General features: G+C 41.2%; 1 protein-coding gene across 7 annotated transcripts in view; it reads left to right on the top strand.

Moving 5' to 3' along the window:
* LOC127362065 (nuclear receptor coactivator 2) overlaps positions 1-12400 on the top strand; it is a 54279-nt gene that overhangs the window by 2678 nt on the left and 39201 nt on the right. For 5 of the 7 annotated variants that reach the window (XM_051397369.1, XM_051397398.1, XM_051397378.1 and 2 more), the window contains exons 2-3: positions 4388-4441; positions 8601-8666. The gene's annotated coding sequence lies outside the window, so the exon portion shown is untranslated. Of the gene's footprint in view, positions 1-4387; positions 4442-8600; positions 8667-10661; positions 10895-12400 lie in introns of those variants that run through there. The other 2 variants (XM_051397347.1, XM_051397357.1) reach the window with 2 other exon arrangements.

Genomic DNA, 12400 nt, shown 5'->3' with positions numbered 1-12400 from the left:
TACCCTATAGTGCTGCAGCAAGAGTGCAGGAATGTATTTAAGACCCAGATCTTAACATGAGATTGGCAGTTTGCCCAGTGAGGGATTCTTAGTGGCTTGAATTCACTGAACCACGTGAGGGCTCAAATAATGCCCTGACCAATGACAACAGCAGCAGCAGCAGGAGGAGGAGGAGGAGGAGGAGGAGGAAGGGCAGAGGCTTGACTGTGCAGTTCTCTGTAGCTGGTTTTCTACCAGGTCTTATCCTCAGCAAGCTAAAGGAACACATATGCTCCTTTTTTAAAACCCTCACCATCAAATCACTTTGTATGTCCTGCTTTAAAAATAAAACCAAAGTCTGAATAACTCAGAGTGATTTGAATCAGACTCATGTTAAATCACACAAATAGTGGCTAAATAATGGAAACCGTGTGAAAACTTTACACTAGATGCGGTGTCTTGTGACAAAACAATGCTCACTGAGCAGGTAAATATGAATGTAAACATTTGCTGTAGTGATGACGTTGGAGAGCACTGGCTGTGTCCACTATTCAGGTTTGACCCAACAAACCTGATTTCTTAGTCAGCTTGGATTCACATAAAGCAACAGCTCCCATACACACCTGCTAACCTGCTTTCAAACCTATAGCTCCCTACCTAGGTGCTATTTTGTATTTAGGAATTCGTCCCACATGTTAATTTAATTGCAATATAGGAGTCACATGTTTGGTCCCCACTCTGCTGGTCCACCATTACATTTCACCGGTATTCACCAAGGTGTGTATGTGTGGGTCTGTGCTTTATCAGCTGTGTTTGTTTATGTCTGGATCTTCTCTCACTGCCACCAACTTATCACATACACTTACACTCACACACACACACACACACACACACACACACACACACACACACACACTGCCACCTGGCTTTCTGTCACGTAGCAGAGACAGTCGTCTTCCAGGTCTGATCCTCCTGAGACCAAGTGCTCTAATTAACCAGCACCACACACACACACACACTCTTCTGAAAGCCTCCTGTAGTGCCTGAACACCATAATTATTGTAATATTCACTCAGCAAAATGAATCTAGAGGGTGTGCTTACAATATACAGTATATGGTAGTACACTGTAAAACAAGATACGTTCATTTAACTCTTAAAAAAAATGTTTTAAGGAACACAAACTGTTTTTTTAGGTTAATAAAATCTTGATTAAGCTGCTTTTACTTGCAAGTTTAAGTGGCACTAACTTAAGTTTTAAGTTTATTTATTTAAATGGGACAATGCACTTACAGAACTTATTTTTTTAAGTTACAGAAACATTCCTGATTAATAACTTTTTACAAGGTGTTTTGTTTTTACAGAACAAATAAAATTGTACTAAATTAAGTCACTGTCACTTAAAATTAGTAAAGCTACTTGATCAAGAATGTTTTTAACTTGTTAATGATGTAATCAGCTTCAATTTTCTTTTGAGTTATATGAACTTCACTGCAGTGCAGATACTTTTAGTCTTCACTTAACATTGCTGAAACAGCTGCCACATATTCCAGCGGTCTGTGGGGTTTGCGATGATTTGCTTAGAGGCTTTTGTGCCTTTCAGACAAAGGTATTTGTTGATCTCCAGTCAAAATGTAACGCACATAAGAGGCGCCAAACAAAGCGCAGAGGTTTTTCATTTCATCCTACCAAAGTCTTTTGTTTCTTCAAGGCCAGTCAGAGGAGGAGAGGAGCTCTGACACTTCAAAACCAGCACCGATATCACTGCTCACATAGTAGACAAGGTGATGCCGCTGAGATGTAGCTGCACCTTGAAAGGTGTGCACAGTCACTTTAGATAAATCTGAAACTCTTTGATCAAGTGTGCTGGGGATTTCTCATCAGTACTCTCAGGCAGAGACGTATCAACAAGTGAGAGTTTCACTTTACAGAATATAATACAGAACTCAAGAAATGCTTATAGGCAAGACAACTCCAGTATATAACATATACGGGGTAACTGAAAAAAATGTATGAAAAATGATTACAAAATTATCACTAAAAGCATTATTTGAACCTTTAACCTTGAATTTGTAGATAATAATAAAACCACAGTTCCCAGTCTGGTCTACAGTTTGTAGCCATTGCCCTAAAAAAAACACCGACCCCATCTTGTCTTCAACCAGCAGTCATAGTGGGATTACACATCTGGATGGAGCCTTAGTTCTTTCTGCCTTCAGCCAAAATATCCCAGATACAACCGCTGTCATAGTTCGCCATTCGGAGCCAGAGTCAGTGGTGACCGTGGTTGGCACCGTGTTATCGAGATCCCGCCCATACGCTCGGTCGACTAAATCGCAAGCAGACCTCAGCTGTCAATCGTGACGTGACGCACACTTTTTATAGCAACGAGCTGAGATTATAACTGCAACCCTGGTGTGGACGAGTACAAAACAGCATTTTCTATGGACCGATCATATGAACTTTACAAGTCATAGTTCAACAAAGGGGATCGCTGTATGCCAGCATGTGGATGTGATGTGAAAACTTATATTAGAAACCTCCCTTTCCTGGTTTGAATTCTGAGTCTCAGGGCGGTCGTGTTGTCGTTTTCCTCGTAGAAAGTTTGAGTTGACAAAATCTCTGCACGGGCACCATGATATTAAACTAATGTTGCAAATAAGACACAAACATTAAATTGCTTTAATTAGGGGAAAAACAACATATGTACAGTCAGCTTTGCAGCAGTCTGCAGGACCTCCCTATGGGAAAACTGTAATGAAAGCTGTGCAGGGTTGGAGCAGCAGACCTGGGAGCCAAGTGTAGCAGGTTGCATAACAAGTGCTAATTTGGTTAGCTGGAGTTGACGGCGGCTGTAATTCTCCAGCACTGTGACAGCAGAGCTGAGTTAGAGAGAGAGAGAGTGAGAGAGAGAGAGAGAGAGAGAGAGAGGGAGTCCACAGTCCTCCAGTCGGATAATACAAGCTAATAGCGTAACAAGCTTTTGCAGAACAAACGTAGGCTGTGGCCAGAGCTAATTGTGGTGTTCACTACCACTTTTTTTGGCCGCAGGACGTTGTTGCTTAGATGACAGCGATAAGATTGAGCAGTTAGATAAATATTGTTGTGGTTACTGCAGCCAAATACTAAAGCTAACTCTTCGTTTTGACAGTCCAATACTCTGGTAGTCTGATCCCATTTTCACCCTGTAGTCAGAATCACCTGAAACTGAGTAACTGTAGTCATTTCATGGTAAGTTATTAAAAGTGTTGCATCAGGAAATACTCAGAAAACTTTGTAAACTTCAGTCTACAGACGACTTCTCCTTTTTTTCACATGTGCAATCAAAGCATCAACTTTGGCTGGAGGACGCACGTTGTGAGACATTTGAGGATAAAGTACAGTTGTCCTTTAGCCGAATCCTGACTAATTCTCCAATGACTCTAATTGTCATTATTCAGGAGTCAGGGTCAAGTCTAAAGACAGAGACATGTTAAATGTCAAGTCTAAAGTTAGTTTGAGACTTAGGTTTGAACTTGAGATGGACCGACCGCTGCTGAAGTTGGAACAGAGGGTCTCAGAGGAGGAGATACGCAAACCTTCCAAATCTCATCTCTTTTTTCGTTCAGAGTTCGAGCGTACCTCTTCCAGCAGTGTTTAGGGAAATGAATTCTTGTCATTGTCCCGTTCATCTTCGTTAATCAGTCCAAATTCGTTTTTAGGATCGTATCAGGGATGTAGTGGTTTGTTTACAGTCACTGGAGTGCAATTGATTTAGATTTCCTGATTTCTCCGGGGTTTTCTTCTGTGTTTTCTAGATGTGACACTGCTTCCTGTTGCATCCCTACCTAAAGCTGCAACGATTACTCGATTACTCGCCAAATATTTTGAAATTAGATATTTGATTTAACCGTTTTGAGTCATTTTTTTCTTTAAATGTCCAAATTCTCTGATTTCAGCTTCTCAAATATGAATATTTTCTTTAGTCCTCTATGACAGTAAACTCAACTGATTATCTTCTGTTTGTGGACAAAACATTTGAGGACGCCACCTTGAGCTTTGGGAAACAGTGATCAACGTTTTTCACCAGTCTATTACTAATGGATTAAGAGAAACTGATCCATCGAAAATGAAAATAACCTTTATTTGCAGTATCTCCAATCTGTAAAAGAAACACACACATGCAAATGTTTCCGAATGACCCATGCACATAGAGAAACCTCCAGCTTGAGTTATCGTCTGTAACGTCTGCTGCGTGGTTGTATAGTAACCCAGATCTGAGCTCAGTGGGGCTGTGGATCTCTGTTTTGTTACCATTGAGCTGCTCAGAAACACAAATTAATCACAGTCAGGAAGTAGGCCGTCTCTCTGTGTGTCTCTAATTGACTTTCTGTGGCTCTCTGACTCTTCCCTCTCTTTGTGTCTTACAGACATCCTGTGTGTGCCTGTGATTGCTTACCAAAGTTTACCACAATGCCACATGTGTAAGTAATTCAGAGTGAAACTCTCCATCATTAAGAACAAAATTAGGTCCCAGACATTAACCATTAGTGCTGTGTATGTGTGAATTTGTGTTAATGAGTTTTTCGTCCCCATAGTTATAAACAAAACCACCACACCTTGACTTACTTAGTTTTTTATTTGTTTTTCAAAACAATCTCTGGGAATTTATTTGTATATTTTGATTTTATTTTAAAAACCTGTTTGTTATTATTTAAAGATAACATGTTCCATGTTGTTCTGCCTCAGCATGCTTATTTCGTTTATAAATGACATACCATGTGTTTTCCTTTGAAGAAAAAAGCTTTCTGCAGATGGTAGAAATGTATATTTTATTCCCCCCCTCCATCTCTGCATTAACCAGTTTGAATGTTGTTGGTTCCCAATCTGTGAACATGAGACATTTTCTGAATATAGCCAATAAAATAATTCAATGCATAACTGTTTTTTCGCAAGGCAATAAGATGAGTCAATGAGAATGACTTAAGGTAGCCACGCCCCAAAGCACACGCATGGTCTGTTTTACTCTAAATGGGACCATCATTTACTAAATGAACATCATGCTGTATGGAAGAAGACTTGAAACTAGAGACTGAGACCAGAAACTCATCAGGAAACTGTTTACGGAGCAAATAAATCAAGTGAGAAGGCTTGTAATTTCTCCATTAGAGTGGGATAATTTTGTATCGCAGCCAATGCAGCTCCCCCTGCTGGCGTTTTAGATAGAATTCAGGTTTTCTAACACTTCACTTTACAGACCTGGAATCTCTGTCCATTATATATACTGTAATAGCCAATCAGCAAGCCGGCTGTAGCATTGACCTGCTTCAACCCATAGTACCCTCAGTTTAGATGCTGCTGTGGACCTTAGCCATCAATATCAGTGCTAACAAGACAGGCTGTTTATTTTTCCTCTCCCCCCCCCCTTTCATGGCTCACCCTGCTGTCAATCAAACATGGGCTGTGACATGACCACTCAGATGGTTAGACAGAAAAGGAATCACTTTGACATTGTTTGTGACTGCAGGAGGGGGTGGCTAATTATTTTCAGTTGGGCTTGATTACACAACAAACTCCCTTGAGATACAGTAATTAAGTTATTTGCATTCCCCCCCCCCCTTTGTTTATAGCTTTAACTGTCTATCTGCAGAAGCCTTTTCTGAGCTGGAAACACAAAATAATCTTAACTCCACTTTTTCCAGAGCTTTCAACCACGAATCAGTCTGCAAACAGTTCCAGCAGCCTGCAGAATGTTTGAGTCCTGACAATATAGACACTCAAATGGGAGAACCTCTCTTTTCCGGGATTATTCTCTATATATATTCTTATAAGTCTTCTGTCCTTTGCCGCGACTTCCAAAGTGCACAAACTGAGCAGCCACGGATTCTTTCTGTCATTGTGTGTGCAGAAAAAAACATTTGTACTTGCATGTGTGCTTGTGCAATTCACAAAGCAGCTGGGTAGAGATCAGCTGTCCATCCCTCCTACACACACACACACACATACACACTGACACATGCTGACACACACACACACACACACACGCACACACACACACGCACACACACACACACACACACACACACACACACACACACACACACATGACACATAGGTATGCAGCTATCTCTCAGGGGTGGCAGATGCATGTTGAAGTGTTGTGAGGTTTGAGTCTGCTGTGTCCAACTGACACTGAGAGGGCGGCTGTCTCACCCATACACTCATATACACACTCACAATCTCTCTTACACACACACACACACACACACACACACACACACACACACACACTTAGTAACAACACACACAGCAGGGGGAAGAGCCAGCAGATGTTTCGGATTTGGCCGCTGACCAAAAAAACTCACTTCTTCTTTTACTACTTTTCATTTGGTGTTCTTGATTACAGTAACCCCTCCCACACACACACACACACACACACACACACACACACACACACACACACACACACACACACACACAGTGCTAACTACTTTAAAGATGACAGCTCAACTGTGCTCTTCTGCTGCAGTTCATGGTAAAGATCATATTGTCAACCTTTAAAAATTAACTATGATACACTTTTTAAACATCAGTGTGTCATTATCAAACTGACTGTAGGTTTCCATCCAAATGTACAGAACATTTTGACTGAATTTCAAACTTCAAAAGAAAATTCTTATTAATGTTTCCACCGACTACTGTTAATGGGATTATTTGTTTATGAGTTCGCTTTTTGAGAAACTTCTGGTGGCGCTAATTCCCCAGTCAGGTGCCATAAAACCACTGCATAAGAAGAATGCAGAAAGCACATACTCATGTTCGTTTCATGTATTAATTTGAAGAAAATCTCCTTATCGCTCGACACAAATGTGTTCGCCTGCTGCTACTTTTCGTCTCTTTAGTGGATTTGATAAGTCACATTGGTTGCCTCTTTCTGTTAAAGTGACCTTCCTGTACACACCCGACGGTCATACATGGAAGAAGTCGAGGTACAGTAGCTGGGATGTGCTGACCTGGGGAGCAAATGTGATTGCAAATTGCTTCTTTAAAAGACGCATTGACGTGCACTGATGCTGGGAAATAGGACTGTGCCTTATCAAGACAACTTGACTCACATCAACACACGGCTGGTGTTTTGTTCCCATCAGACTAGCTTAAGGAGAGGTTCTGGTGTGGGTCTTGCGCCACAACACAAAACATGGTTAAGCCTAAAAATAAATGTGGTACCTCATTTCTAGTTCAATGGACTGAATGGGAACGGCCACACTTGATATTTTTAAAAACGTCACTTAACAGATTTCAGGATGAGGCTTAAAGATCTGACTACTTTACAATGAATGCAACGAGCTTCAGTTTAAGCAAATTACAATCCAGAAATGGCAAATAAGTAGGGTCAAAGTCATAGTAACCTTTCCGACAAAACATTTTTATCACATGAAGAAGGAAGAAGAGGAGGGAGAGAGGATGTGATTCACTGAAGAGAACATGTGGCGTGTGATTTTTCCTAAATTACATAAGACAAGGTAGGATGACACAGACTGACTTGCATCCCATTAGCAGGTAGACTCTTTGAGCGTCTTTGCTCGAGGGCACAACAACAAGACATGATCTGGTGACGGGCTTTTCAGTGGAGACCCAGTTTGTCTGCAAGTTGAACCCAAATGCTTCTTAAAAGTGTGATTCAACAGCACTTGTGAGAGAGATTCAGCTGTTCAAGTAAAGTGAGACAAATTGTTTCATAAAATAGGATGTTTGCGAACGTGAACCCGAAGCCAGTGGGAACTCTGTGAACCTGGACCAGCACCACACTGGCCCGGGTCAGCCTCACAGTGTGTTAAAGGCCTCAAAACGCTCTGGATCGTCCTCCCAGGCGAGGTCAGTGTCTGGGAAAAGCAGCAGGTTTTCTTGTTATTGTGGGCAAGAGCGAGACTTCCAGCATAACCAGCGGACGGTGTTTAAGGTGAAATTCTGCAAAATTATTTTATACTTTAAAAAACTCGACAGCGTATTTATCAAACACACACCTCCAGTCATTTGATCCTGGGTGTGGCCCCTGGTTGTCCTCGATGACGGATCCACTTCTGTGGCGCGGTGCTGATATGTCTTAACTCAAGAGTACCACAACCATGGTAACTGAACATTATTCATCCTCTCGAGCATTTCATCATTGACGGTAAATTAAATGAACAAATCCGTTCAGCGTTAAAGGAAAAGTCAGCCAGCTTCTTTAGACATCAAAGTTAATTTACTAGGCTTTTGAAAGTGCTGTGAAAACAGTGTGTGGGACTGTTTCTGAGAAAATAACCCCGGCGACGTCACCAGGGCTCGGAGAGTTTGAACTTTTGAAAGACATCCATATGTTTAGATCTTCTGATGAAAGTCCTCTAATGAATTGCAGTGTTTTTAAAAGTGCAAAACCACATTTCTGTATTACTCTCTAACGTTTTACAGCGAGCACTCAGCTGAAACGAGTCTCCTGTACACATAATGTCCTTTTGTGAGTGTCATCAGAATCAAATGTGTCAATATTTGTCCTGATCAGAGAGTTTGCTCTGACGCTTCAGGTTTAACAGATACAGATAATGGTCCACGCGCTCATCCCTAATATGTGTCATTTCTTTTCTTGTTTTGTGTGTCTTACAGAGAGGATTGAATGATGTCACAAGGTAACACTTTGTGGATGTTTACCCAGGATGCTTTGCAAATAAGGTGAGATTGCACATTTAATTATTATGATTGTTCTTTGTTCTTTTTACCAGTTTGAAATATATATTTTTTAGAGATATTGTAAATGTTTAAATGCTGTAATCGGTGGGAAAGTTCACAGGTCTTTTAAAAAAATGTATTTGTGATATAAACAACTCAGCGTTAATGGCTCGTTCATTTCTATAGAATATAAAATGCAACATGCAGATTCACAAGGCAACTTACACATTATAATGTTCAACTGCACAGCTCCACCCAGCTCTTAAACATATGCTGACTGTGACTCTTAGTACTGAAAATGAATATTGGTGTGAGAAGAAGAAGAAGAAGAGGTTGAGTTTCGATCCCAAAACGGTGGGATCAAAGGTTGAGAAGACCTGCTCGAGTTTATACAGTGGAACAGTAAAACTGGTTCCCTGCTACAGGCTCAAAAAGCAAACAGGGACACCCTGGCATGACAACATGGAGAGGGAAAAAAGAAGAGTGTATGTGTGTATGTGTGTGTGTGTGTGTGTGTGTGTGTGTGTGTGTGTGTGTGTGTGTGTGTGTGAGAGAGAAACAGAAGTGTGTATGTGTGCGTTTAAGAGTGAGTGCGTTTAAATGAGTCAGCTGGCTTGACAAATTTTGTGTGCTCTACTGAGAGCAGTTTGTGTGAATATATGTGCTAGTGTGTGTGTGTGTGTGTGTGTGTGTGTGTGTGTGTGACCTGTGAAGCACAGCTGCTTCCACCAGCACTTACAACCTTTGTCATTTTTAAAATTACCTCTCTCTCTCTCTCTCTCTCTCTCTCTCTCTCTCTCTCTCTCTCTCTCTCTCTCACTTTCACTTGTGTTTTCTGCCGTCTCACTCTCAGTGTGAGGCTCATTGTCAAAACAGGGACAAGGCTTTTAACACAAGCGCTGCATGTACAGTCTCTCTCTCTCTCTCTCTCTCTCTCTCTCTCTCCCGTCACTCGTTGGCTTTATTGTTTCTGACACACTTCCATTTGCTTTTGTTCTGGAAGTTGGACTGAAGTTCTTAAAAACAATTGTCTTTTCTAATTCTTCGAAATGCAGCATGGAGAAATGAAACTGCTGCTGCTGATGTGGTAATGTTCTGCTTTTGCTGTACACAGCCAGTGTAGACGAGGTGTTAGCCACCAATAGTGTGTGGACACCCCTTGACTTTGGGCTGTAGCTGTTTATGTGTTAGGCCCCCATTTCCAGTAAATGCTGCATGCTTTCTTGTTTCAGCATGACAATGCCCCCCCAATGCACAAAGCCAGGACCATAAAGAAATGTTCCCCCACCCCCTCAACCCCCCCACCCATCTTTAGCACTGACCTCAACACCTTTGGGATGAACTGGAACAAGAACTGGAGCAAATCCCTGCAGCTAGGATCCAACATTTTGTGGAAAGCTTCCCAGAAAAAGCGGAGGTTGTTCTGACAGCAGTTTAATGCAGATGTGTCCACCTACCTTCAGCAATATATTATTATTATACTGTAGAATCAGCCACCATCCTTTTAAACAATCACAAGGGATTTCTTTAGTCAATATCGCTTTAACAGCACCCAACACCAAATAAGCAATTTAAGTGCTTGAAATGTATTCATTCAGTAATAAACATGTACATTTTCTAAAGCTTATTTCTATATTTTCAGTATTTTTTATACACGTGACAAAAGTTAGAGTGAATCGTCAATGTCATGAAATAACTCTTTACATGAAATGTAATGTGATTTCAAAATTTTAGAACAACAGGTCATGTAAATCATTCAGTTTGTAGAAAGGCTGAGAGAGAGAGGGAGGAGGAGGAGGAGGAGAGGGAGGGAGGAAGGGAGGTTTTTTTTCTGCACATTGGCTAATAGGAGGGAGGAGTGTGCATGTGTGTGTATGTGTGGTGGGAGGAGACAGGGAGGGGTGTGTGTGTGTCTGTGTGTGTCTACGTGATGGGGGGAGGGGACATAGAGAGGGAGAGAGAGAGAGAGAGAGAGAGAGAGAGGATTTGTGGCATGTAGTTTGTCAGCTGTCATTAGGCGCAGATGACACACACACACACACACACACAGAGGTAATCTCACAGAGAAGAGAGGGGAAATACAAAACGAGTGTGTGTGTTTTTATGGTGTGTGTGTTGTGAATTGCTGTGTTGACTGTGTGTATGGTGTGAAAACCAGTGCGTCCAACCGGCCGGCATGGGATGGTCGGCCGGCTCTGAACTGGTTATGGACTGGTTTAACCAAAGCAGAGGTAAGTGACGATCCTGCTCTCACTGTAGCACCGGCATGTGTGTGTGTGTACATTTCAGCTGTATTTACATTCGTAATTGAGGTGTTTTTTGTTGTGTGTTTGATGAATATTTCTCAACTTATTAACAATATCAAATGCAGCCTTGTTGTACTTTACATCATTCAGTTAGATTAACTTGTCAGTCCCACTGTTCAAGTACCTGTCACTCAATGTGGGAGTGATATATGGGTCCACCCATGTGTTATGATTGGAGACAGTTGAGCCACCGTCTTGTTTACTTTTGGATCAAGAGTACAGTTTTAATATTAAATTGTAGGGAAATATATATGTATTTTAATACCTGTGTTATTACTTCTTTTTGATTATATTATGCTGTTACAATTAATATCCAAATTATTATAAACTCTAGCACAATATTGTTGTTTAATGTTGAGTATAAAATCACTATTTGGAAATAAATAGACAATGATAATGAATTTGCACACAGTATACATGACTGGCTTAGTCAGACTTGGACTTTGAACTATCATGTATTATTGTGGTTTTGATACGTGTGTGTGTGTGTGTGTGTGTGTGTGTGTGTGTGTGTGTGTGTGTGTGTGTGTGTTATGAATGACTGGTCACACTCCCACACACACACGCACATCGACAGAGTGCACAGTCAGCAGGCCTGTAGCTGCTCTGTCACCTGAGGTGTAACCAGCCAACTGTGTTTACTCAGTTTGCTCCACTCCAGTAACAACTGTTGTTAACAGTCATTCAGAGAGCAGCAGGTCCGCTACACGTACAGCCAATAATTCAAGGGAAACATTTTCAAGCCGCTTTGCGAAGTGAGTGAAAGTCGGTGAATGCAGAGTTTTTGTGATTACGAGTTCACAGTTTAGGGAAATACGAAAATGTCGGATACGTTTTTTTTTATGTACCCGGTTTGTTAAGGTGTTAGATCTGTATTAGTAATAACAGTTTGCCTTCATTTCCATAAGTTAATACTCCTCAAAGAAAGTGCTGAAATCCCCCATGTGAAAATCTTTCTATTCTTAGCAAAGAGACAAACAACAAGCCAGTGTTTTGCTGCCTTTTAATGATTATGTGCCCATGCAGTTGACCAAATGACAACTCATTTACAGAGCAGGAATACTGAGCGGCGCTGAATCTTTCTTTAAACTCGCTGGTGTGAAAATCTTTTGCATGCACACAAAACAGGAGAGTTTAATGAAGTCTCTCAGCTGTGACTGTATGTTAATTTTCACACTGACACGAGCTGCAGCAGCAGATAAGTCAATCAGCGAGTTAAAGGTGGAGTTTGACCTCCAGGCCAGTGGAACAATGTGAAACTCCAGCAGAATCTCACAGTGTTTTTGCTTTCGTTTTGTATTTGATACTCGCTTTGTGACTCATCCTATCAGTTCGTTTATCTCCCCTCCTTTCAGTCATGGTATCAGATATAAGCTGTTTTATATCCAATTCGTTACGGAGTTACGGGATTTGAAATCATTTACTATATTA

The sequence above is a fragment of the Dicentrarchus labrax genome, unplaced genomic scaffold, assembly GCF_905237075.1.
Source record: "Dicentrarchus labrax unplaced genomic scaffold, dlabrax2021, whole genome shotgun sequence".
NCBI lineage: Eukaryota > Metazoa > Chordata > Actinopteri > Moronidae > Dicentrarchus > Dicentrarchus labrax.
Note: the sequence above shows the minus strand (reverse complement) of the source record. Positions and strands in the feature narration are given on the sequence as shown.